Source organism: Lontra canadensis, unplaced genomic scaffold (assembly GCF_010015895.1).
Source record: "Lontra canadensis isolate GAN:19392208 unplaced genomic scaffold, GSC_riverotter_1.0 scaffold21, whole genome shotgun sequence".
NCBI lineage: Eukaryota > Metazoa > Chordata > Mammalia > Carnivora > Mustelidae > Lontra > Lontra canadensis.
This window is the reverse complement of record NW_022631015.1, coordinates 5,068,815-5,094,994: the sequence shown is the minus strand read 5'-3', so window position 1 is coordinate 5,094,994 and position 26,180 is coordinate 5,068,815. Positions and strand designations below refer to the sequence as shown.

At 42.2% G+C, this 26,180-nt stretch overlaps 1 protein-coding gene across 4 annotated transcripts in view; it reads left to right on the top strand.

Annotated features, from left to right (window-relative positions):
* The window catches only part of LYRM4 (LYR motif containing 4), a 155,924-nt gene that overhangs the window by 91,466 nt on the left and 38,278 nt on the right, over nucleotides 1-26,180 (top strand). The window contains exon 3 of one of the 4 annotated variants that reach the window (XR_004383145.1): nucleotides 12,465-12,679. The exons of the other annotated variants lie outside the window; for them this stretch is intronic. The gene's annotated coding sequence lies outside the window, so the exon portion shown is untranslated. The remainder of the gene's footprint in view (nucleotides 1-12,464; nucleotides 12,680-26,180) is intronic. 4 annotated transcript variants of the gene reach the window in all.

Sequence of the window (26,180 nt, the reverse complement as noted above, 5' to 3'; positions counted from 1 at the left end):
ACTCATATTTGGACTCTAAAAGACAAAGTAAATGAAACAGAAACAGACTCATAAATATAGAGAACTCGTGGTACACAATGACAATGTTTGTCTCTGATGCATGATGTCAGCCTTCATCGGCAACCCTAAACTGCTGGGGATAACTTGCCGCTAGGAGTTGGAATCACCTGGAGGCTCCTTCACACAGGTCTGGTGCCTGGGCTGGGACTGTTAGGACTGTTGAATAGAACATCTACAAGAACGGCAAGGGAGAGTATTCTAGAAGATAAGACACAGCTGTGTCGCCTTTATGACCTACTCTTGAAAGACACATAGCATCACTTCTGTCATATCCTATTGGTCACAACAGTTCCAAGTTCAGATTCAAGGGACGGGGACATAGACCCCCAATTCTCAATGGTAAGAGCGTCACAAAATTTGTGGCCATGTTTTAAAATAGCCACAGGCCCCTTTTCCTTAGTATTACAGCAGCCTATTGTCCTGGAATTCTCAGAAGAATTATAATTCTTCTATGATATTACTTTAGAGTTATATGCTCTTACCCACCCCCCACCACCACCACCATCCAGCTGAAGAATAAAGGCCACCCCTATCCCATTACCACTTAAATGCCTAGGTCAGAGCAGGAAGGAGAAGGTTGAATAAGCACACATCAAAAAATCAAGTGGAGGAAAACTGGAAAGCTTTCATCCATTTTAAAGGGACAGCTGTTAGTTCTAAATGAAGGAAAGAATGAAGTCTTTGTATTTCCACATCTTTCCATTGTACTGTGAAATTGGATTTTTGAATTCGCTTACATTGTTTTAAAAGCACACTGTGGGCTAGCCAAACACATTTGCTAGCTGCATAGAACCCATGGACCCCAGTTTTTGACCTCTGGACCTTCCTGCGATCTGGGTTTATACTATTATCTATGCATGGGCTCTGAGCCCTTCTTATAAAGGGCATAAAGCAAAGCAATATGTAAGATTGCACATTTACATTTATTCACAAAAATCTGTGCGCTGGGGTCTAGATGCCCCTCTTTTTAATACTGCTTACTTTAAGTAATATTTGCAGAGCCTCTGTTCAAGAATCTAGGTTCTCGGGGCACCTGGGTGGCTCAGTGGGTTAAGCCTCTGCCTTCAGCTCAGGTCATGATCTCAGGGTCCTGGGATCGAGCCCCACATTGGGCTGTCTGCTCAGTGGGGAGACTGCTTCCCTATCTCTCTCTGCCTGCCTCTCTGCCTACTTGTGATCTCTCTCTCTGTCAAATAAATAAAATCTTTAAAAAAAAAAAAATAAAAGAATCTAGGTTCTCACTAAGTGAAAGGCGTCCTTCCTCCATCTGTCATTAGCATAGGAATGGCAACATTTTAGTACATTAATTATGTGTGGGGTGTCTCTAAGCCCGACTAGCTAAGGAACAGACTTTTAATGACTAACTGTATAAAATCGAAGAAGGATTGACTTATATTTCATATCCTCAGCTTTTCTCAATATTGGTTAGAATTTAAACGTGTCCTGGGCATGATATCTGTTCAAAATAGAAGGAAAAATGTATCTTCATATATGTACCTCAATTTAGAATTCGGGACTTAAGAATTACCAATTATAAGTATAAAAACAAAATAAAAGTGTAGGAAAATAGAACAAGAAGAAATTTAAGAAATCCAAAGCTAAAACTTTTTCTTCCTGCCCTCTTTGAACTAATCATTGGCTAAGTTTATAAATAACCCCCTTCCTCTGAGAAGAAATGTCCTAGTAACACCGAACAGGATGAGCACAGTGAAGGATCTTTATTTTCCTTTGTATAACCTGAGTCTGTGTGAAAAGGTCCCTGTGCAATATAGTCCCTCAGGCTCTATTCATTATCACCTCTGGGTGAAGCCATGAGTGGGGAAAGACGGATATATTCCTCATTTTAACCACAGTAATTGATTTTAAAGATGACACTATCCTTAGTAACATGACTGGTGCCCTGGCAGGGTGAAATTCGTTGTTCTTCTCTTGACGAAGGTGAAATTTTAATGCTTTTTCGATATTCTCTAGAACATTCCTTGCTCTTTGTAAAAAATGCATTGTGAGATCTAAACAGGCAGCTTCGTATGGGAAACTCTTTATTCCTCCTTAATCCTAACATGGTGGCAGGGGGAGGGGGCGGTGCAGGGAGCAGCATCTGGGAATCCTTCCGTGGCAGGGAATCTTTCCTGAGCACATACTATGGAAACCCCCAGGTCTGCTGATAGAGGAGGTGGTTTTCTGCAGTCTGCGTACTGGGTCACAGTTCTCTCATCACAGAACCCTGGAGCTCGGGACCAGAAATGATGTTAACAGCCACCAGGACCTTTTCCCCAAGGCCTTGACATAGATCCTTCCAGTAGCTGCCAGTGTCCGCTCACAGCCTCCCTTTTTCCACAGCAAGAGGTACGGCAGGAATCTGTCCCTCAGCTCTAGGACAGCTCGCTGGTCAAAGCAGCTAGCAAAGTAGGTTACCATCATTTGAAAGCTGCCTGATGACTTTAAGACCTGCTTCTTTGTAGAGTGAATTTCTCTTCTGCATATTATTTAAATCTGAGCCCTGTCTGTGGTCAGAACATGATACACCCTCGGTAAATAGTAAGTTCATAAATGAGGAAAGCTTAATGTCCTAGATCCGATGTATTCTTGGTCACTCATACTCAAGTGCTCTCTTTAGTAACATAACTAGTGGCATTTCAGATGTGTTAATATAGGTTGTCATCAGTTTCAAAGAAAAAGATTGCAGTTTTAACTGTCACATTTAACTCTTTCAGGTGTGGCGTCTTTAACGCAGCTGGTTGTTCTGCAACTGATTAGCTCATGATTGATCAACTCTGCTCATCTTGGGTACATACCTGAATGTGCCACTTCGCAATAGGTTAGACCCCTTCCTAGCTCAAGGAGTGGCCTAAGGGAATCTTGCAAACAGAATGTTCTGGTTTGTTGAGCAGTGCCCAGAGCCTAGCTCCACGTACAGCATGTGTGACAGTGCGACTGTGTCTAATTTGTGTGCTGGTAGTAACGAACTCTTAATGGCACAAAGCACAGGAAATTTCACTACATCTCTGACAAATTCATATTGAGAAAGAAGGACAGATGGTTCAAAACGGCCATAAAATATTTTATATGTCTGCAAAAATCATCAGTAGTTAAAGAGATGTTATTAATGGATCAGATTCACTTAGGGAGTCATGTTTCTGTAATGCACATTAAAGCAATGATACTTCTGGTATTTTTAATGTAATCAGGGTCAAAGACAAACATGTCTTTGTACATAATTAGAAAATGGATTTATGGACAGTAAAGAAGCTGCTGTGAAACTTGGCTCCACATCACTTATGGAGGTATTGTTCCTACCTTTTCACATTTAAGGAGTGAAACACTAATTAGGCGCTAACCCCGTAGGTTACTGAAATAATACCATATCGTTTCTTTGGTATAATCTGGGAAGATGGAGAAGGGGCAGATTTACAATTTCTGAAAGTTATCAAAAGCCCATTTTCTTTTTTAAAATATTTTATTTATTTATTTATTCAACAGACAGAGATCACAAGTAGGCAGAGAGGCAGGCAGAGAGGGGTGGGGGAAGGAGGCTCCCTGTTGAGCAGAGAGCCCGATGTGGGGCTCCATCCCAGGACCCCGAGATCATGACCGGAGCCGAAGGCAGAGGCTTTAACCCACTGAGCCACCCAGGCGCCCCTCAAAAGCCCATTTTTAAAAAGCCATGAATAACCAACCAGTTTGTGAATTTTGAGTACTTTTAATCCCCCAAGTTCTTCACCAAATCCCTTTAAAATTTAGAACATTAGTATTTGGACTTGGTGAGCATGAGAATGATTTCAGTGGATTTTTGGTAAGTTTTGCTTCGTTTTGTTGTGATCTCTACACCCAATGTGGGGCTCGAACTCACAACCTGAAGATCGAGAGTCGCTCGCCCCTCCGACATAGCCAACCAGGCACCCCAATTTCCATTACGTTTCAGGTCTGTGTATCTGGGATATGAAAGAGGTGCTTTAGGCCGAGTGCTGTGACTTGGCGGTCCCCTCCGTGCGGAGGGAAACTTTCCGCCCTCTGGGTCCGAATGTCAGAATCCCAAGGTGGCCTGTGCTTGAGGAGAGGGGCTTTCTGCAAAACATATCAGGGCAGCTGTGTGAATCTAGCACAGAACTGAGAGGAATAGAGGCTGTTACTGGACACGTGGTCATTGTTTTTGGGCTCTCTCTTGCTCAGAGTGTTCAGAAATGCTCTTTCCCCAGCTCTTTCTTTCTCTGGGCTCTCTGAAAATTGCTGCTCCTCAGACCGTGCGCTGTTCCACGCTGCGGCAGCCCGTGTGTCTGCATGCTTTCCCAGCGTGTTAGAATGCATGGGTCTACAGCACATGTTTTCACTTGTTACCTTTTAGATCCACTGCCAACCTTTGGCTTCCAGGCAGGCCTGTAATCACATAGTTAGTGGGTCTCCAGAGCCCCTTTTGGGCATGGACTAGAGTTCCTCATGCGGCCATTTAGCTCACGGTGCTTCTCCTGAAGTCCACAACCTAGAGTTACAGACATAAGGCAGTCCTCCTGTCATCCGCACATGGCCGTGTGGGTGTCACAGTGAGGTTTATGGACTCTTCCAATGAAGCTCTGATTTACAGTGCTCTCTTCTAGAAACTGATTACCTCTGAGTCAGTTCCCCCAATTCATCGCTGTTTCCTTACCCTATTAACCTAAAATAATAATAATAAACAATTTAAACATTCTGTGTAAATCTGCTGTGTTTGATAAAAGCGGTGTTGGCGGGGGATCTCATCACCTACCTTGACAATGGCATAAAATATCCACATTTTGCTCCGGCAGAGTTTTCATCACAAGAGTTTGCTTTGTCATCACTTTGGACTCTCAAAAATATATATATTTTTTTCCTTTCCCCACCCCTCCCCATGCCCTCCTTCCTGGACTCTTAAAAAATGTGTATACGGTTGGTTATCAAGCATCAGCAAAATGATAACAACTGCTATTGATTGCTATATCACGGCTGTGGACGGCTTAAACTTGCAGATTTATTCCTGATTATAAAATAACTCTTGGCTCTCACTTAGCATTCATTGTCCCTGACACCCCACCCATTGTTCATTTTTGTGTGGCACTGGTATGTCTTTCTCAGTAAGAGGTGTCAGCTGCGAACTGGGAAAAGCCCTCAGAGTACAAGATGCTGGATGGCGTTCGTGATTCACACTTGCACACAGAGGCACTGAAGGGATGGAGGGCTCTCAAGGAGCAGTGTTTTCCTGCTTTGCGTGACAAGAAGAGCGGGTAGGAGCTGGAGACAGATATGACGTTGATGAATGATTAGTGGGTTTATTGCCATTGGGAAGGTTGGTTCAAGGGAAATATTGCATTTTTTATTACATGGATAATCTATAGTTACTATAATAATATTTGAGGGGAGAAAGAAAAATCATTCGTAATTCTTATGTCCTGAATGAAACACTTGTGTTCATGTACATCCTTCCAGAGTGTGACTTCTGCAGATAGATAACATATGACGGTATATTTTTTCATTAAATGGACTCCTAATCATGTATAATGTTGCGATTTCCTAATTAAAATTAACAGTTTTCAAGTCAGTAGAAATACGCATCCTCATTTTTAAATGGGCGCATAAGGTGTCACCAAGTTTACTAACCTTATTTATTTTGCTAATCCCCTGTTGTTAGGCCTGTAGATGTGTGCCACTTTTTTTTTTTTAAGATTTTATTTATTTATTTATTTGACAGAGAGAGAGATCACAAGTAGGCAGAGAGGCAGGCAGAGAGAGGGGGAAACAGGCTCCCCACTGAGCAGAGAGCCCGATGTGGGGCTCGATCCCAGGACGCTGAGATCATGACCCGAGCCGAGGGCAGAGGCTTAACCCACTGAGCCACCCAGGCGCCCCTGTGTGCCACCTTTTTTTTTTTTTTTTAGATTTTTTATTTATTATTTTGACAGACAGAGACCAGAAGCAGGCAGAGAGGCAGGCAGAGAGAGAGGAGGAAGCAGGCTCCCTGCTAAGCAGAGAGCCTGATGCAGGACTTGATCCCAGGACCCTGAGATCATGACCTGAGCTGAAGGCAGAGGCTTAACCCACTGAGCCACCCAGGCGCCCCTGTGTGCCACTTTTTAAACAATGCCCTGGCGAACATCCTTGTGACTGATATATCTTTGTTCGCTTATCTAGCTCATCCTTTAGGATCGATAACTGGAAATAGACTTGAGAGGTCAGAATTCATGTGCAACGTATGGAGATTTTATATATGCCCAATTTGGGAGGAGAAGGTGTTTGTTTTTAATACTCTACTACTGTGTTGCTCCTGTGCTGTGAGATGAGATGAACTCTTGCCATTCATGTGGCCATATTTAAAGGAACAAAGTGAGAAAAGCCGTTTCACATTTAATTCCTTCTTGGGTCACAGAACCTCTGTGAATCTGAAAAAGCTTTGGATGCTCCCCTAGAAAAATGCACATGTATGTACAAAGCCAGCGGTCCCTCTGCTCCTGAATGTGGTTCAGTCTCTGGCTTACAGGTACTTCTTAGTTTTTTTTGTTTTTAATTATTACCACTTTCATAACCAGTTAAAAATGAAGTTAATTTATTGTTTTGGTTCCAGTCTAATAAATATTTTATGCTCTTCCATGTATAGTCTATTTTATACTGGACTGTTATAAAATACTGCTGAAATCAAGAATGAAATCATTCTGAAGAGAGATAGACTGCCCCTACTACTCTAGACTTCCATTTGGCAGATGGCTATCAAAGATTTATTTGAGGCATTTGGGGGAGACCATTTTAAACATATAGGATGTGATATTCACATGCTTCACTTTGCCCCATCTGTTCATGCATTTTTCCTGCTTGCAGGATTTATCCAACTGACTATCTCACTGTCCCATTTGGCATGACCAAAGCCAGAGTCATCATTTCTTTCTCTAAACGTGTTCCACCTCCTTGCATCCAAATTTCTGTTAATCATACCACTCTTCTTCCAATCACTTGTGAGGGAAACTTTTTAGATTGAGCCTGAGCTTTTCCTTGCCCAAAGTATTAATCAGGGATCTCCACAAAAACAGAGCCAAGAGGATATTTAGTGTATAGAAAGAGAAGGGAGAGGGAGAAAGGGAGAGAGATTTGTCACAAGGAATTGGCTTACGATTATGGAGACTGGCAAGTTCCAAGATCGCAGGGTGAGTCGGCTGCAGACCCAGGAGGGCTGATGGTTAAGTTCCAGTCTAAAGGGCAGTAGGTTCAAGACTCAAGAAGAGTCTTTTTTGTCAGTTTGAATCCAAAAGCAGAATAGAAGCTGATACTCCTTTTAAGACTATCGGGCAGGAAGCATTCTCTCTTACTTAGGAGTGGGTCAGCCTTTTTGTTCTTGCCGGGCCTTCAACTGATTCGATAATGCCCACCCACATTATGGAAGGCAGTCTGTTTTGTTCAGTGTTGCTTCATGAACTGGCCCCAATCAGCACCATCGAAGACTTAAGCACAGGTAAAACAAAACTGGCTTGAGCTTCCTATGCTTATTTTTGGACTTACAAGGAAAGTAATAAGTAAGTGGCTTAGAGCGAGGAGGAATAAAATACCAGTTTTTAAGAGCTCACTTGGATGTTGGTCTGATTTTTCTCCTATTTATGTTGAAATTCTTCAAAAATTTAAAAAAAAAAATTTTGTAAATAATACAGCAATAACCCATAGACCCTTCGCCCCAGTTGTTAGCCTTAGCCACATTTGCTCCCTCTCACTGACTTGCCCACCCTCTTGCTCTCCTCCCCCTTTCCCTGTCACCATCATGGTCATTCTCTCTCTGTTTTCTTGAGTCCCATGAAAGTAACTTGCACAGCTGATGACACTCTGCTCCTCAGTTTTTCAGCATGTGTCTCCTAAGAACAAGCACATTCTCCCACAGAGCCAAGAGACCAATATTACATCCAGGACAGTTACCAGTGATGCCCTAGTATTATCAATTAGCATAAAATACAATCTAGTACAAATTTCTCCATATTCCTCCGTCATCCTCTTTCCTCTCCCGGTTCCCATCAGGATCCAATAAAGGGTCCACCCACTGGCCACCCTGTTCCTTTTGTCTCCTTAAATCTGGACCATCAGCTCCTCTCCTCACCCTTTTTTGTGTCTTCTGTGAGATTTCAGTTTTGGAGAGTCCCGGCCAGTTGTCTTGGATAATGTCCTGCCACACCGACTTACCTCATTGTCCTTAGATTCAGGTAAAATATTCTGACCCGATACTACATGAGTGACCAGTGGTTCTCATTTTGTCACATCAGGAGGCACCCTGTTTATTGGGGATGCTCCATTTGCTCATTTGCTTGAGATCTCCCCTTCGCCCTATAATTAATAAGTGATATTTAAGGCCTCATGAATAATCTGTTCTGCAGTAACTTTTCATCCAGGTTTTAGCATCCATTGGTGATGACCCTTGCCTGAATTAATTATTACATGAGTGGTTGCAAAAGGTGATTTTCCAGCTTGCTGGCATTCTGTACAGAAGAGCTTTCTCTTTCCTCCCTAACTCTTCTTCCCCTATTTTTTTGAATATCACTAGAAATTTACTGTCTGTTCAAAGTGTAGTCCATTACCATCATTGTTCCTTTGATGCCCACACCATCCCACATTTACCAGTGAGAGCTTTTTCTATGCAGTTCCTCTGTCCCTTTGACGTGGCCTGGTTAGTCTTTGAGCACCTCCTTGTTTTCTGACACAAAGTGTGTTTTTTTCCTTTGTTTCTTCCCAGTAATACAATATAAGAAACAATGATCTATTATTTTCTGTCCATAGCTTTATTTTATCAGAGCAGCCAACTATTTTAAATAAGCAAACAAAATGTATACCCCATTCATAGCTAAAAATAAAATGCAGCCTATTTCTCCAGAAATGGATTTCTGGATCAGAGCCCAGCTACTAATAACCCAAATAAACAGGCGCTTCCTCCCAGCAAAGAGTAGCCCATTAAGAAATATCTGACTCGGCATTGTGTGTGAACAGCCTCTTCCATGACAGCAGAAAAAGGAAGGCGAATTGTACTTACAATTCAGAATGTAAAGTCATTCATCGGACAGGTATTTTTATAACTTACATCGTGTGCCCCGCACTGTCCTAAGTGCTCTTATAGATAAATAAGGATATATTGTTAAAAAGGCAAAAGGAGATGAAGCAAGTTGAGAAATAGAAAGAGGTCAGTACATGACAGTGTACTTATTAATCTTATAGGAATTAATAGGGGAAGAGATAGCACAGAGCAGAATGTGGGGGAACTAGTCTGTGAAGGAGCAAAAGTGAACTTTGGATCAGTGGTTGTGTTTCTGTGCGTTTGTGTAGTCATGATATGAGACTTTTTCTGACGTAAGAAGCTGTTAGCAGTGATTATCTTTGGGGATGGGGGCCAGAGGGACAGAGAGAAGGAAGCAACCTTTTTATTTTATGCCCTTCTGTGCATAGTGGGCAAACTCTCACAAACTCTTACAACAACAAAGACAAATTTAAGATTTTACTTATTGAAGATGTTTTGACTGATAGGTAGAGGGGTCTATGCCAAATGAGTAAGGGTCGAAGCCCAGGCATGGGCTGTCTGGGGGTGAGAGCAAAGTTAGAAATGATCTTTCAGACTATGGGGGACTCCCGAAAGGTTGTGACAAAAGTAGGCACTCCTTGTTGGGCGTGAGGGGTCTAATCCGCAAAACAATAATTTACACACACACCAAAGGCTTCTTTGCCTTTATTCAGAAAAGAATCTCTCTGTGGTTTTTATAATCAAGCTTAATTGCTTCTAGTTTATTTAAAATATACTTTGACTTAGAGTTTTGAAAGCAGAGTCATTGGGATATGTCTTTTGAATAAGTCAAGGCATACCTGTGCGTATTTATGGCATCTTCAAACAGTTTGTTTTGATCTACCATTTATGAAATTACCCTCCTCAAAAACTGATTCTCTGGCTTTGCCAAGATCTTTTTTTTTTTAATTACCACAAAGGTTTAAATGCCAGTGATGCTTATGGTACCATCTTGATATAATCATGTCCCCAGGGTAGACCATGTGCCTTGTCAAATTCTGATGATCCAGTTTTTGGGGACAGGATGCCATAGTAAAATGATTTTTATGGGTTCATCAGTTTTATACTTACATACTGGGCTGGTTCCAACTGTGGATTCTACTTACTCCTCACGCTTCACTGTGATGATTTACGCACAGGTAAGAATGGAGAGGAACGTGTATGTACAAGGCAGTCTGTAAATGGATGACCCTCTCCTTTCTCCCTATAAAGCCAGCTGTTCCAATGACAGGGTTTTTGTGCTCCGTTCGGTTTGGGTGTTTGGGAGGGGTAGGGTGGGAGTGGTTATTTTTGGGTTTGCCTCCATTGAATATAACAAATTGTATCCAAGGATAATTCTCAGACTCTCAAAATAAATTCGATTTATACTCACTCAAGTACAAATGGTCCCAGTTCTCAATAATTCATTCATCCAAGTGAGCTCTTAAAAACTGGTATTTTATTCCTCCTCGCTCTAAGCCACTTACTTATTACTTTCCTTGTAAGTCCAAAAATAAGCATAGGAAGCTCAAGCCAGTTTGGTTTTACCTGTGCTTAAGTCTTCGGTGGTGCTGATGGGGTGTTCATCCTGATATGGGTCACTTACGGCCTCGGAGAACTTGTTTTTCTCCCTTCTACTCTCTGACAGATATCCTGGAATAAATTAGGGACAAGTTGGAAATGGCTCAGATATAACATCATTTTCTACTCCACTTCCTACCTCACCCCCCAGAATCAACACAGGCAATAAGAAAACCCTGGGAAAAAATGAAGAATGTCTGCATGGTATATTCAGCATAGAAACTGGGCCCCAAATCACATGGTGTGGCTTTTTAAAACAAGTGTCACCCTCTCAGCTCCACACTGTTTAGATGATGATGTTGGGGAGCTTCTAAGCTTTTTAAACAAAAACTGCAATATTTAAGGTGGTTTTAAAAAGTTTTTCCATCTTGGAATACTGAAAAAGTAAAATAAAATTAAAAAAAAAAAACAAGAAATAAATGGTTTGAGATATTAAAAAAAAAAAAAAGTTTTCCACAGACAGCTCTCAACACTACCACAAATCTGTTTGGTGATATTATAGTGTGTCCCTTAAAAATTCTTTTTTTTTTTTTGACGTATGACCAATGCTAGGGTAGATACAAACAGAGAACAAACTGTTCTTCAGATAGCACTTTCATAGCACTTGTTACTCACTACTGAGTGAGATTTTTTTTCCTCACTATAATCATTTTTTGTATTTCTATTAAAACATGAATTATAATTGTATTATACTTATAATTTTTAAAAATTGTCCTCCTAGCCTTTCCCTTTACTGGTTTTGTTAAACAGTCTCAGCTTTGTAATTCTTGGTTTCACTCTACACTTTTCATTTAGTGGATTATAGAAATGTAAGGCTCAAATCTCAGTAACCTGCTTCCTAGAAATAGACTAGAAGGAAGTAAGCTAGCATTCGTTGCCAAGTTTGGGGGAAATTATGCTTTGTCACATCTAAAAAAATGAATTCCCTGGGATTCTGTAATTGCATCCACTGATTAGTATCAACACAAAACTAGAGAAAAACAAATTAGGGCAACTGGATGTCAGCGTAACAGATTTACAAAAGATGGGTAAAGAGACCATTACAGATGCCGCTCATGGAAAAATAAGCACAGACATACACTTGTGTCCAGGCTAAAGCTATTGCTAATCACTCTAACGAGCAGGCATAATAAGTAATGATCTGAATGAGGAATTAAGACAAACTCATTAAAACTAGCTGTGTCTTCTGTCCTTCATTTCTCCATTTTCTCATCTTAAAGAAGGTAAAGAAAATGCTTCTAATTAGATTCTCACAAAGAGTTCAACATGATTAGTTGAATGATAGAATTCCCAAAAGCACTGCATTTAAACTCATTTCCAACTGGGGGAACTCCTGCAGAGCATAGTTTCCCTTTTTTTTTATTCTGGTTTTGTCTGTTTTGTTTTTAAGAATAAAAAAAAGAAAAGAAAATTCCCTGTAAGTTATTGGTCATATAAATGCCCTCGGAGCGGGGCGGGGCAAATGGGGCGAGGAAATTGTTTAAAAGTGAATCGTTTTTTCAATCGAAAACCCAATTATGAATTCCTTTAAAAACACTTTTTGTGGGGCACCTGGATGGCTCAGTGGGTTAAAGCCTCTGCCTTCGGCTCAGGTCATGATCTCAGGGTCCTGGGATCCAGCCCCACATCGGGCTCTCTGCTCAGCGGGGAGCCTGCTTCCTCCTCTCTCTCTGCCTGCCTCTCTGCCTGCTTGTGACCTCTCTCTCTTCAAATAAATAATACAATCTTTAAAAAAAAAATAAAAAACAGTTTTTGTTAAAATATATAAACAGTGCACTGTCATTAAGAGTATAGCTCATTGTCTTTTTGTAAATTGAAGGTATCATGTCCTCAGAGCCCAAATCAATGAAGAGAACATTATCAACACTCCAGAAGACTTTATAGTTCCTCACCACTGTACCCCACCAAGGACAAGTGCTGTTGGGATTTATCCCACAGACTGGTTCTCCTGTTGTCATGCTTTCTACGAATGGAACCGGCTACTCCTCAGTATTGTCGGAGATTTGTCCGTATTATTGCATGCTGATGTAGAAGGTTTGTCCTCAGAGCTTTATGTTCTTTCGTTGTGTGAATATGCTACTAAAGTTATTTACCCTTTCTACCGCTGGCGGGTATTTGGGTAGTTTCCAGTTTTGGACTGAACGGTGCCAATATATATATTGTGGTACTTACCTTTTAGTGAATAGTCATTCTAGGAATGGAACTGCTAGGTCATAGGTTTTGCATCTGTTCCGCTTTAGAAGATAATGCCAAGCAGTTTTCCAAAATAGATGTCCCAGATCTCATTCCCATGAGCAATATATATTCCAGTTACTCCACATCCTTTGTAATACTTAGTGTTTTCTATCTTTTTTCATTTTAACCAGTCTAGGGAATATATGGTGATTTTAATTTTGCTTTTTCTAATAACTCAGAAGATGAGCCACTTTTCATGTATTTGTACATGGAGGGATATTTCATGTTCAGAGATGAGAACACCCGTTATAAAGCTGTCCATGTTCCCCAGGTTGATTTTATAGATATAATACAATCCCAATTAAATTACTAGCAGTTGGAGGGCTGTCTGGGTGGCTTAGTTGGTTAAACGTCTGCCTTCAGCTCAGGTCATGATCCCAGGGTCCTGGGATCAAGTCCCACAGCGGGCTCCCTGCTCAGCAGGAAATGTGCTTCTCCCTCTACCTCTGCCTTCCGCACCCCTTGCTTGTTCTCTCTCTCTCTCCTATGAAATAAGCAAATAAAATCTTTTTTAAAAAATATGCACATGGGTATACAAAGGACCAAGGCTAGCCAAGGAATTCTTAAAGAAGAAACCCAGAGGCGTCTGGGTGGCTCAGTGGGTTAAGCCTCTGCCTTCGGCTCAGGTCATGATCCCAGGGTCCTGGGATCAAGCCCTGCATCAGGCTCTCTGCTCAGCAGGGAGCCTGCTTCCCCCTCTCTCTCTGCCTACTTGTGATCTCTGCCTGTCAAATAAATAAAATCTTAAAAAAAAAAACAAAAACAAAAAAAAAACAAGAAACCTAGAGTACCCCCACTATTGTATATAAAACCTATTCAGAAGCTTTGGTAACTAAGATTGCATTACTGGTGTGAGGCTAGGCTAACTGATCAATGAAAAGAATACAGTCCAGAAAGAGACACACTTCTATACCATCACCCGATTTATGGCAAGGATGACACTGCAGTGCAGTGGGAAAGGGATAGATAGCCTTTTTAGCAAATGGTGTTCAGCCAATTGGATAGCTGTTTGGAAGGAAAAAGAATCTTAGCCTTTTCCTCATTTCATGCATAAAAGCGGATCATAGGTTAAAGTGGGAAAAGTAAGTTTGTGGGTGTGTGTTTTAGAGGAAAACAAAAGAAATCCTCATTGCCTTGAAGTACACAAAGATTTCTTAAACAGGACACAAAAAGTGTGAACCATAAAAGAAAAAAATTAATACATTGGGCCATGTTAAAATTTTGATGGCAAAAGCACCATTATTAAGAGAATGAAAAAACAGAATGGGTGAAAATGTCTGAAAAAAGATCCACATCCGGAATATATTTGTGTAAACTCTAAACTCCTAAAATCAATTTTTTTTTAAAGAGTGACACCAGCTTCTAAAAAATGGGTAAAAAATATGAACTCTCACAAAAGGTGATATCCAGATAGCCAATTAACATGGGGGGGGGATTCCTTTGGGTTTTTTTTTTTCCTTTTCTCCTTACTTTTAACAAGAGGAGATATACTTCTTTACTACTGACACTCTAAAACAGCATGCCTAGAAAAAATCAATAATATGTATAATTACAATAAAACGTGATGTCCTCTAAATATTACCGTTTTAGGTTCATGATGTTTTGATGCCATGGACATATAAACATGCAAAATCTAAAGGATGCAACAGCAGGAAACACCAGATGGTTTCACACATACTTATAACCCTAAAAAAAAAATTAGCTTTTCCATTACCATGAAATGTAAGCAAACAGATCTCCCCTGCCGCCTCCTTCATCCTCCACCGCCTCCCTCTCTGTGCCATCCCTGCCAAAGCCCAGTCCTGTCTTTGAGCTGTGGACCTCTCCTCCCTAAACCAGAGCCGTATCAAGTTCACTACTGCTGCTCACGAGTGTCATCTTTAGGAAAATAATGAAGGGACACGTAAATGGCAGGGATAGATGAAGGGTGCAGAGGCCTGTTACATTCTCTGCTTGGAAACTGTTCAAAGCGGAAGATATAATTTTTTTTTTTTTTTTTTAGGTAAATGAAATAGGTGTGAACTTGACCCATTAAAGCGTTCTGCCCCCACTACATACTAATTAGAATCACTTGGAGGGCTCTGAAAACTTGCTGACACCTGGGGTTCTGGTTGCAGTCTGGACCCTGGGAGTTTTAAAAAGCTCCCCAGGTGATTCTGATGTGCCTCTAAGGTCGTGACCCCTGCTGGTGCTTGAGTCCGGGGCACAGTTATAACTGAAATACTCCCTTGATTGCCCCCAAAGTGCTGCAAATGATGATGGACTGCATCATTTGTGTTTTGGCTTGATTGGGAAGGAGGGAGACCTCTTCTTTTTAGGGTTCTTCTCCAGGGTTATGAATCCTGGGGATGCCTAATAGGAAGTGGTTAAACTCTCTTTCCAAGAAGATGCTGAGATTTCCTACAGATAGAGATTTCCCTCCCTTCCTAATTACCCCGTGAGCACCTCACTGAAGATAATGAGCACACATTGCTAGCTCAGCAGAAGAAGCTGCTGCAGACAAGAAAGGCCTAGATGGCTGGTACATCCGGCCCTCCTCCCTCTTGCCTTCTCCTCGGCCCCACCACAGGGATTAAGAATTCAGGTTTGTAACTCCAGTGTCTCAGGACCGTGAAAGCACAAAGCCCTGGCAGCTCCTTCCAGAGAGAAACATGGTGGTAGTGGCTGTTGAAATTTTCATTTTTTAAATGCCATTGTGAATACAGATATACTGTAATGAAAATACATCACTAGGATTTTTACATAATTCATACAGCCTTTTGTAGCTGCTCTCCTTCATGATTAATATCTTATTTACTTTCCTCTTCAGTAACCAAAAATAATTGATGCACTATATTTTAATATTTAGTATTTGTACTGCTTTAATTGATTTCATAAGTTATTCCAAATGCTGACCACAAAGGTTATTTTATACTCATCTGATAATCTAAGGTTGTGAGATGTGGGGGGGAAATGGGTTATATACAGCAGTTTGAAGAAATGCAGTAGAAGAGTCTAAAGGTAAAGGAAAACTTTTAAAGGTAAATCCTACTAATTTATTATTTAGCTAGTAGTTTTTTTGTTTGTTTGTTTTTTATTTCTTCTGTTGATTTACCCATGTCTTCTACCAACCAATGAGCAAATGGGAGATAAAATCTTAACCTACAACCCTTAATCTGATTCTTACTCTTAGCATAGTTTTTCCTTTATTAGATGAGGATATTGTTATATAATAAAAGACCAAAATTTCTGTACTATGAACCATAATTTGGAATATTGTGATTACTCAATAATTTAGCAATTTCTTATAGTTTTACATATATAATATATATTATCCCATGCAGATTCTCAGCATTTTCAGTAGGTTGGACAGGACCAGTGGTAGTATTTTTCATTTGTCTGAGAAAAGGAAAGCCGAAGTCCAGAGAAGTTAGACTGTGACTTTCTGTATTACGAATACAGGATGCATCCCTTACTGGAATCCCATTTTTCTGATCTAAGTCCTTTGCTCCATATAGTTTTGGGGGCATTTTCATCTCTGTTAATTTATGGTCCAGTTGCCTGGGAGACAGAGGAAGGAAAGGAAAAAGGGAAGGAGTGTATGTACACATCAGTGATTGCCACTGACCTCAGGCATGGAGCGGAATGCTGCTCACACCTGACTTGGACGAGAACCACACACCTGCAAAGGCAGCATCTTGGCCTCCATTTTTCATTTGAAGAAATGGAGATTCAAGGAACCTACTCGCCAATCCGAGAGGGTGGGACCCAGATCTGTCAGGTGCTGAAATGCCTAGTTTGCTACTTCTTCAGGAGCTCCGATCCAATTGGGAGGGAAGGGAAATTACGTTCATAAGTGGACATACCTGAAATTAAATACCATTTACTGTTCTGAGTTGCAGAAAGAGTAGTCATCCAGCTAAAGTGTTCCAAAGAAACAAAGGATCATTTCTGATCACTTCAACCATGCTGAAGTTTAAAAAAGGGGCTTTCAGGGGGAGCCTGGGTGGCTCAGTCAGTTAAGCGTCCCACTCTTGATTTCTACTCAGGTCATGACCTCAGAATTGTGAGATGGAGCCCTGGGCCAGGCTCTGGCTCGGCAGGGGATCTGCTTAAAATTCTGTCTCCCTCTGCCCACTCCCCACTCCTGTATGTGCACACTTGCTTGCTCGCTTGCTCTCAATAAAGGAGGGATTTCGGCAGACAAAAAACACAAAATAGAAAGAACATTCCAGGGAAAGATGATGGCTTAGAAGGAGAGAGCCAAGGAGAAGGGGTAAATGAGGATGTGGGAAAATAGATGAGCCTCAGGAAAAGCAGATTCTGAGAGACATGCTGAATGAGCATGGCTAGGTTAACATAGTCGCCCTGTCAAATATTAAGATAAATGCTTTTAGGTTATAAAGGAAATAGCAAGAACTTTTGAACTGAGGTGGTCCCATAAAACTTCACAGCAGAGGTGTGATTTGAGGTTGATAAGATTGGTGTGAATTTTCAGGAAAATTCTTGAACAAAATATAATGATGGGAAGACCTAAGATCTAAGGTATGATTGCCAGTTACAGACCTGGAGGACAGCTTTGCTTTAAGAAAGAGACCCTGAGGGGCGCCTGGGTGGCTTAGTGGGTTAAAGCCTCTGCCTTTGGCTCAGGTCATGATGCCAGGGTTGTGGGATCGAGCCCCACATCAGGCTTTCTGCTCAGCAGGGAGCCTGCTTCCCTTCCTCTCTCTCTCTCTGTCTGCCTCTCTGCCTACTTGTGTTCTCTGTCAAATAAATAAAATCTTTAAAAAAAAAAAAAAGAGAGAGAGAGAGACCCTGATGTGGGTTAATAGGCACTGAGGAGCCATTGAAAGCGTTTTAGCTCCAATGCTACCCTCACTAACCTCTCTGTTGTAATTAAATACATTATATATATTTATGTATATATATAATATAATATATATATTAAATATAATAAAATAATAAATTTCATCCTTTACTTCCCATGATCTGTCTTGACTTTCAACCATTGTGACCTGTTTCTCTTAAAAACTCTCTTGCCCTGGTTTTCAGAATGTCCCCACTCTCCTGCCTTCTCTCCCACTTTTAGGCAGTCCCCTCTGTGGGCTCCTTTCTTCACCCGTCTCCTTGTGTCCCTGCATTACTATGGTCTGCCCTCTCCCCACCCCCATTCACCTTCACCCTCTTCAGGGACGACTTGAGTGGCTGACCACCTAACTATGTGTCTCGGGCCCACACGTCTCTCCAGACCACACACTGACCTGCCTGCTTGACCTGTCACCCGGGGTGGTTAGGACACCTGCTGTCAGCCTTGCTATCTCCAGCGTGGCTCTTGCTTGGACAGAGACCTGTTAAAAACTCCTGTGACTGTCCCATGCAGTGCCATTAGAATGTGTGTGCTCCCCACTTCCCAGTGTGGCCCAGCTGAGGGCAGCATTCTGAACCTGCCTACACGAGGAGGGTACCACGGCCTTCTTCCCACCCACACTCCACTATAATTATGGACCTTTAAAAAATTCCCACTCAGACAGATGGAATGATGCCCCTAGAAAGCTTTGCTTCTTCCAGCTTTGACCCTCTTCCAGCCGAGCAAAGGCAATGGCAATGATCATTTAGATTTCTTATCAACCTGCATAACCTCAAGAGCTGGACCCAGAGGAAAGACCCCTCCATAGAGCCGGCTTGTCTCACTCCGTGGCAGCACTTTGGAAAACAATATCGTTATTAAAGGTGCCCTGTGACATTATGCTCAGGGTCAGTTTTCATTGCTGACAGTACGAGCCAGAGGTTTTCCTGCTCGTATTTGCTTGTGCTTGAGATACTTTGAAATACTGATAAGTAGTCCTACTCTGTACAAATATTGTGTCTATGACTATGTACATGAATAAATACATCTGTGCACACACATATGTGTGTACATATAAAATGTGCACGTGCATGCATACATACACGAACACAATCACATTCGCATAACACCCAACATACGTATATATAAAACTTTTGGGGAATGGGGACCATTTTTCTTCTTTCTTTGTTTCCTTTCTCTCTGATTCTGTCCCAGTAGTCAACAGAGAGGGCCGTACTTTGCGGTGCTGTCGCCTTGGAGTTCAGTGCTGACATTCTTGTTCAAAGGCCCGTATTCCCTTTTCCTCTGATGCCACGGGTGGCAGCAGGGGCTGCTGACGGAGCCGAAGCCCCCGGTGCTCTCAGTGCAGGCTTAGCCCACAGGCTTGCTTGAAATCCAGCTCACATTACAGCGCTCAGGCTGGGGCACTGTTGCAGTTGAGAGCTACATTCAATTTTAAGCAAGAGCAAACTAAATCAGCCTTCTAAAGGAAAGGAGGAACAGCCTCCTGTGGTATTTCTTTAAATGGATTAATATGTTGATCTGGGAGAAATCGGGAGCCATCCTTCATGTTTTCATTATTAAGCCAGGTGAAATGAAAACCAAATCTCACTGCTAAATGCCACCTTTGGGAATTTCGCTGTGTTGTTTCTATTTTAAAGAGAGCTACAGGATTTCTCCTTTAGTTAAAACATAATGTAAATGTAAAATTTCAGTAGTCTTTTTTGTTTTTTTAACTTTAGACACCATTTAGTTGCTTTCTATTTGCAGAGCTCATACCAGGAACATTTTATATTGTTAACTGGCTGTGAATATCTAATCGTGAGAAACAGTTGCTGTGTATCTCTACCTTCATATGTTAGAGAAATTTCAGCCTGAGCCTGGTAATAAAGTACTAATTACCAGAATACTGCGTCATAGTCCTTAGCAGATACCTACGTCTTTATTCACTTAAATGTTTGTTTTGTTTTAAGGATTTTATTTATTTGCCAGAGAGAGAGAGCACAGGCAGAGGGAGCGGCAAGCAGAGGGAGAAGAAGGCTGACTGCTGAGCAAGCAGCCTGATGCAGGCAGGACTCAATCCCATCACCCTGGGATCATGACCTGAACTAAAGGCAGACACTTAGCCAACTGAGCCACCCAGGCGTCCCTAACTATTTAAGTGAAGTTACCAGTCATAAAGGGTAAGCATTAAATGGTAACTTTTGCCATGCTAGGTTATTCTTGGTGATTTAGGGTAAAATACTTCTCCATGTTGTGGGCTTTCACTCAGCATCTGTTTATAAATGAGCAGATATCCTTATGATTTCCACACAATGGAAGGTTACTTTTCTCTGTTTTTATAAAAGTCACAAACTCTGAACTTGAACTTGCCATTCTGTGCTGTTTATCTGAATTCAAGGGGATTATTCTAGAAGAAGACTGAGCATTACTTTACTGTTATTCACAAGGCAAAATTCAAAATGCTGGCGGGGTGTTTCCTCTTTTTCTTTCAACAAGGTGGAATTGGGCCGCCGTGGGAGGTTAGGGCCTTATGATATTACCGAGATGTGTGTTGTGATTTGAAATCCTTAAGAGGTTTGCGAGCAACTGCCGGGCGACTTCTGGGAAGTCAGGAGGGCCTTGCAGCAGTCAAGATTTCTCTCCCTAAGGGGACCAGAATATCTCCTGGTGTTGGGCTTTTTCTGTTTGTACAAAACAGATAATAGGAGGTTCAGAAGTGCCAGTTGCATAGAACAGATCTGAGACGGGGGTTTATTCTAATAACACCTGGAGAAATGGGGCAGCTCAGCAAAGATCCCCAGCAGTTCCCCCATCCTGTCTCAGCAAGACTGGAGGTCCTTCAAGATGTAGTGGCAGCTCTCAGAGTTGACCTTTCCCGTTGCTTTGCTGCCCCTTCTTTGCTTCCCCACCCTCACACCCCACTGCTTACTCTTTCTGCTGCCAGATGCAGGCTGACTGTGTTTCAAACAACCTGTTTGGTTACCTCTGGAGAACTCCATGTGAAATGAGAACTGAGAACATCTGATTTGTCCCACCTGCTTCCAAAGATCTCTCAAGACTTCTCCGTCTGCCTCTTTTTCTTTCTTTCTTTTTTTTTTTTTTTTTTAAAGATTTTATTTATTTATTTGACAGAGTGAGAGAGTTCGCAAGTAGGCAGAAAGGCCGGCAGAAAGAGAGGGGGAAGCAGGCTCCCCACTGAGCAGAGAGCCCGATGTGGGGCTGGATTCCAGACCCTGGGATCATGACCCGAGCCGAAGGCAGAGGCCTAACCCACTGAGCCACCCAGGTCCCCCTGCCCCTTTTTCTTATACATATGCACCAACCAATACTTACTTCACAGGGAACATGTATAATGCTTTGGGACACATACGAAGTATAACATACAAATGTGTGTGTGTGTGTGTGTGCGCGCGCGCGCGTGTGTGTGTGTGTGTAGTATGGTATGAACAGAAGCTATAACATACCAAAAATCTCCGCTTTACTTTGTTTAATGCTTTAGGCTTTTCTAAGCGCTGTCCCATTCATTATCATTTTAATCTTCAGAGAAACTAGAAGAGACTATTATCCACTTTTTGCTGCTGAGAAAACAGGCCTAACACAACAGATAGAATCAGTATTAGAATCCCAGTTCTGGGCGCCTGGGTGGCTCAGTGGGTTAAGCCGCTGCCTTCGGCTCAGGTCATGATCTCGGGGTCCTGGGATCGAGTCCCGCATCGGGCTCTCTGCTCAGCAGGGAGCCTGCTTCCCTTCCTCTCTCTCTGCCTGCCTCTCTGCCTACTTGTGATCTCTCTCTGTCAAATAAATTAAAAAAAAAAAAAAAAAAGAATCCCAGTTCTCTGATTGGTTTCACAACATCTTGATACGGAAGTGCATGATTATTAAAGGATATGTGTATGTATGGCTCCCCACCCCCGCCCCACCAAGCACACGTACACACAGCTGTTGAGACTCGGTTATTGAAAAATGATAGAATTTACCAGCATCAAGAACTTCCATTCTGTATGTGATCTCAGTAGCTGAGAAATTAATTATTAGCCTAGTAAAGTCAGAGTCTGAAAACCTGTCCCGTGTTTCTGTAGTGTTGTTAGCAATCAGTCTAACGGTAGGCAGTACAGGCAAGTCAGTGATTCTAAACAGAAAAGAATCCGTGTTTCCATATCACTCTTCTTCCTAACCTGCATCCATCCAACCAGCCATCCTGTCAGAGTGACATCATTTATAAAAAGTCCCAGACCTGGGGCAATGGGACCTGAATTCTGATGCCCCCCAATACTAAGTATGTAATTTGGGTTAAGTTACTGTACATTTGTACTGATTTTTTTTTAATCTATAAAGTGGTGTTGGAGTTTTGTTTAGTGATGTTTCATCTGTGTGCAGCATGGTCTTAGGTCTTACACAGTACTATGTACTGTATTATACCCCTTTGTAACCTCCTTTCCCACCCACTCCAGGGCTGAGACTGAGAAGGCTAGTGTCACTAATATGTTAAAAATCTTCCCTAGATAGGCCCAATTTCCATGTATTATAGAGAATTCACTCTGCTGTTTAATTCTACTGAATTACATTTTTTATGTTAACTTAATAGACTAACATTTTTTGAACTTGTAAGATTAAATGTGTGGAGTGAAATCAATATTTCTGATAATAACTTGATGGGGGGGAGGTTCAGTAGAAAGTCATTTAAAACTCACAGACTAATATTGATTAAAATTATTGGCTTAAAGATAGAGAATATCTAATTTACAGGAGGCTTTTTTTGGTTTATTTTATAACTTGGGTAAAAATTGTAGCAGCAGTATTTATGACAACATTTAGCAAGTCATTTTCTTTATCAGATTTAGGGAAGAATCAATAATTTTAAAATCAGAGCATTCTGTGTATCCCTGTAGGGAGAATTTTCAGGCTTTATTCCTGCAATTTAGCATTTTTATGTGGGATTTCTACTTCTAAGGGACAAGCAGTTTTCTCCTTTGGAATTATTAGAATCTTTCTTTTGTATCTTTCAGTATTCACAGAATAGGTGATCATTTCATTCAAGTGTTCATGAATGACTCTAGAGATACCAGAAGTTCCTCACATTTGTTGAGTATCATTAACAGTGGTTCCCAGTTCTGCCTACACATCAGAATACATTTTTTTAAGATCACATGGGTGATTTTGCTGAGCATCCCTATTGAAAACCACAGATTTACCAAGACTGTTAGGTTTTATGTCCCTATCACTCATCATGAGAAAGATAACATAAGTGTTATTGAGGATCCCCTCTTTCACAGAGAAGGCAACTGAGGCTTTCGGATTAAGTGAGCTGCCCGAGCTAACACTCATCTGCTTATTTTCCCAGCGTCCAACTTCTCCACCCACCCACTGTGTTGTAACCTGAGGTCTTAGCTGTGTTTCACATTATCAAAGTTTCAACAGATGCAAAACTGAAAAACACAGTATATTGTGACAATCATGGGACCACAGAGAGGCAGAGTTAGGCGAATAATCCTCTTATTTAAGGAGCTGAAAGCCCAGAGGTCTTAAGTATCCTTTAAGGACATACCATACCACTGTTGTTACATGTATTATCTGTAGGTTTTTTCATACCTCATTATCTGGGAGCAGTTCCTATTGGCATGTTCATTTTAGCTGGGTTATGAGATTAGCTAGTAGTCAGCTCAGGCAGTGAGGAAACAGCCTTCTGGAGGCAGGACTAGAGGAAGAAGGGTCCCTACAGGAGTGGACAGCCAGCAGAAGGAGGGGCAGCGTGGCAGTGCCTGTCAGAGGGAGGGAGCTGGACACTGCCTTCACCTCCCTGCTCACCTCCACCATCCATGCCTTCTGATGGCACATTCTCACCAAAGAAGAAACACAGAGATATACTTCTCTTTTTTAAGATGAGAAGGCTGAAGGATGACTAAAAGCCAGCTCTGTTTCCTTGTTTAATCTACTGTGTCATGGCAGGCACTGAGATACTACAGATGTGTTGTCAGATTACAAGTTGTTTATCTCCTGCGGATGTTTCCCCAAGTGGTATAAGTTATATGGGTGGTAACATTTTCCTGAGAAATGCTCTGGGCATCACCTACTGCCGGAGCTCAGAGTCTGCCACTGTTTACATGCATGCCGACCGGAGGCAAGTCATTTAACTTCTCTGGGTTCTGTAGTTTCTGCATCTATAAAATGAAATTGAGTTAGTGATTTATTTCTAAGGTCCTTTCCAGTTCTCTTACTCAATGATTCCTGTGACTCATGTTGGCAAGAATATGACAATCCTGCTGTCATTCATTCACAAAATCTGTGTATATCACCTTCTGTGTCTTGGGGGTGGGGTTACGCTGGATGCTGTGGAGAATGCAACAAGAAGTCCCACAAAGACTTGTCCTCCTGCAGCCTACCAACCAGCCACGGAGAGGAAAGGGTGTCGCAGATAATTCTGCCAGAAAGTGGGGGTGCCTGGATGGCTCAGTTGGTTAAGCGTCTGCCTTCAGCTCAAGTCATGATCCCGGGGTCCTGGGATCGAGCCCCGCATCAGGCTCTCTGCTCAATGGGGAGCCTGCTTCTCCTTCTCCTGCTCCCCCTGCTTGTGCTCTCTCTCTGTCAAATAAAAAATAACTTAAAAAAAAAAAAAAAAAACTCCCAGAAAGTGAAAGGAAAAATATCAGTTGAGAAAGCCATGGAAAGGGGCGCCTGGGTGGCTCAGTGGGTTAAAGCCTCTGCCTTTGGCTCAGGTCATGATCCCAGGGTCCTGGGATCGAGTCCTGCATCGGGTTCTCTGCTCAGCGGGGAGCCTGCTTCCTCCTCTCTATCTCTGCCTGCCTCTCTGCCTACTTGCGATCACTGTCAAATAAATAAATAATCTTTTAAAAAACTTATATTCTAAAAAAAATGTTTTTTAATTAAAAAAAAAAGCCATGGAGAAAGACATTTATATTTATTAAGTCTCTCTATGTGCCCTAGGAACTCTTCTTGTATCTTTATATAGATTTAATGTAATTATCATGATAATCCTGGGAGGTAGATACTATTATCCCGTTTTATAGGTAAGGAAGCAAACATTCAGAGAATAGGTAACCCGCCCCTAGTCATGCAGCTAGTATGTTGAGCCACAATTCAGAAACAAGTCCTTCTGAATTCAAAGCTCAGGCTTTTTCTGTTGGATCATGTTGCCTTCTGATAAAATGCTAGGGGAATCAGTGGTTGGATACTTTTGGGGACAAGATGAGCCTCTTCTGGTAGGGAAACCATTCGCTCAAGGACTTAAAGATAGCGGAACTGGTATATGTGAGCTGGGGAGTCTGTTTCCAGCAAGGACACCGGAGGGAGAAGGCAGTGGGCAGGTAGGAACCCCTGCACATGCTGTCTGCCATGTGAGCAACACCTGTGAGGGACTGGCAACAGAGTGGGTAAGGCGCAAAAAAGATTTGAGAGTTACTGCAAAGGCATTTTGGCATTACTCCAACTTCGGGTGAGAGGTCATACATCTCGGTGAGTACTCGTGTGAATAGGAATGAGGTTGGAGTCTGCTGGCCTCCTTGGCAAGCTCTGCAGGAATGCAGGGCTGAGCCGACGGGCTGAGACTGAAGGTCAGAAGCAGGGAAGGGAGAGGAGACACTGGAGCATACGGTGGCGGGAGCATACGGTGGCCTTCCCCTGAAGGTTCTGTCATCGAGCTTCCACACCCAGGAGCAGGAACAGACTGGAGAGGCATGAGGAGGACTGATTTCAGTGAGCCTGAGATGTATGCGATTTGTTCAGCTCGAGATCTCAAGCAAACGGTCAGAGCCGGCGCACTCAGGCATCAGGCTTTTGTAGGGGGACTGAGGCTAGGAGTCCACGTGAGTTGGCACTCTCCTGTTTACAGAGCACGTACACAGTTGGTGTCTCGTGCGCTTTTTGTGGTGGCTATGTGGAGAGCCGCAGAGAAAGAACAGCCATGCTGATAGCTAACAGTTATTAACTGCCTGCTGTATACCAGGCACTGCGCTCGGCGTTATACGTACCTCAGTCTTCACATCCCTTTGAGGTGGGTATCATTTTTCATAGCAAGGAGCTAAGATAAGGGTAAACAAATAAACCAACTAGTAAATGGCAAAACTGGGGTTTGGGACCAAGTCCGATGGCCTTTAGGTGCCCAGACTTGGTTAAACAGAGAGAAAAGAAAGAGGTACTAGAATCGGGGAAAGTCTGACCCCCACCCCAAAAAGGAAAGAATGGTAAGAAGGGCAGAGAGACAGCTGATTGCTGTTTATGTTTGCCGCTGGATCCTTGGAGAGTAAAGGTAGGGACTGGAGTGACTTTGCAGAATAGGTGCTGCTTCACCCCCATTAACATTCACCCGCCTCCCACAAAGCCTGCATACTGAGTTTCTTAACTGATGTGCGAGGATTTTCCATCCGCGCAGTAGAGCAGATGGGCTATGGCATGTTACTGCCTCTCACTACCCCTTATTGCCGCAGCGTGCAAGGAGGGCGGATGTCTGAAAGTCAG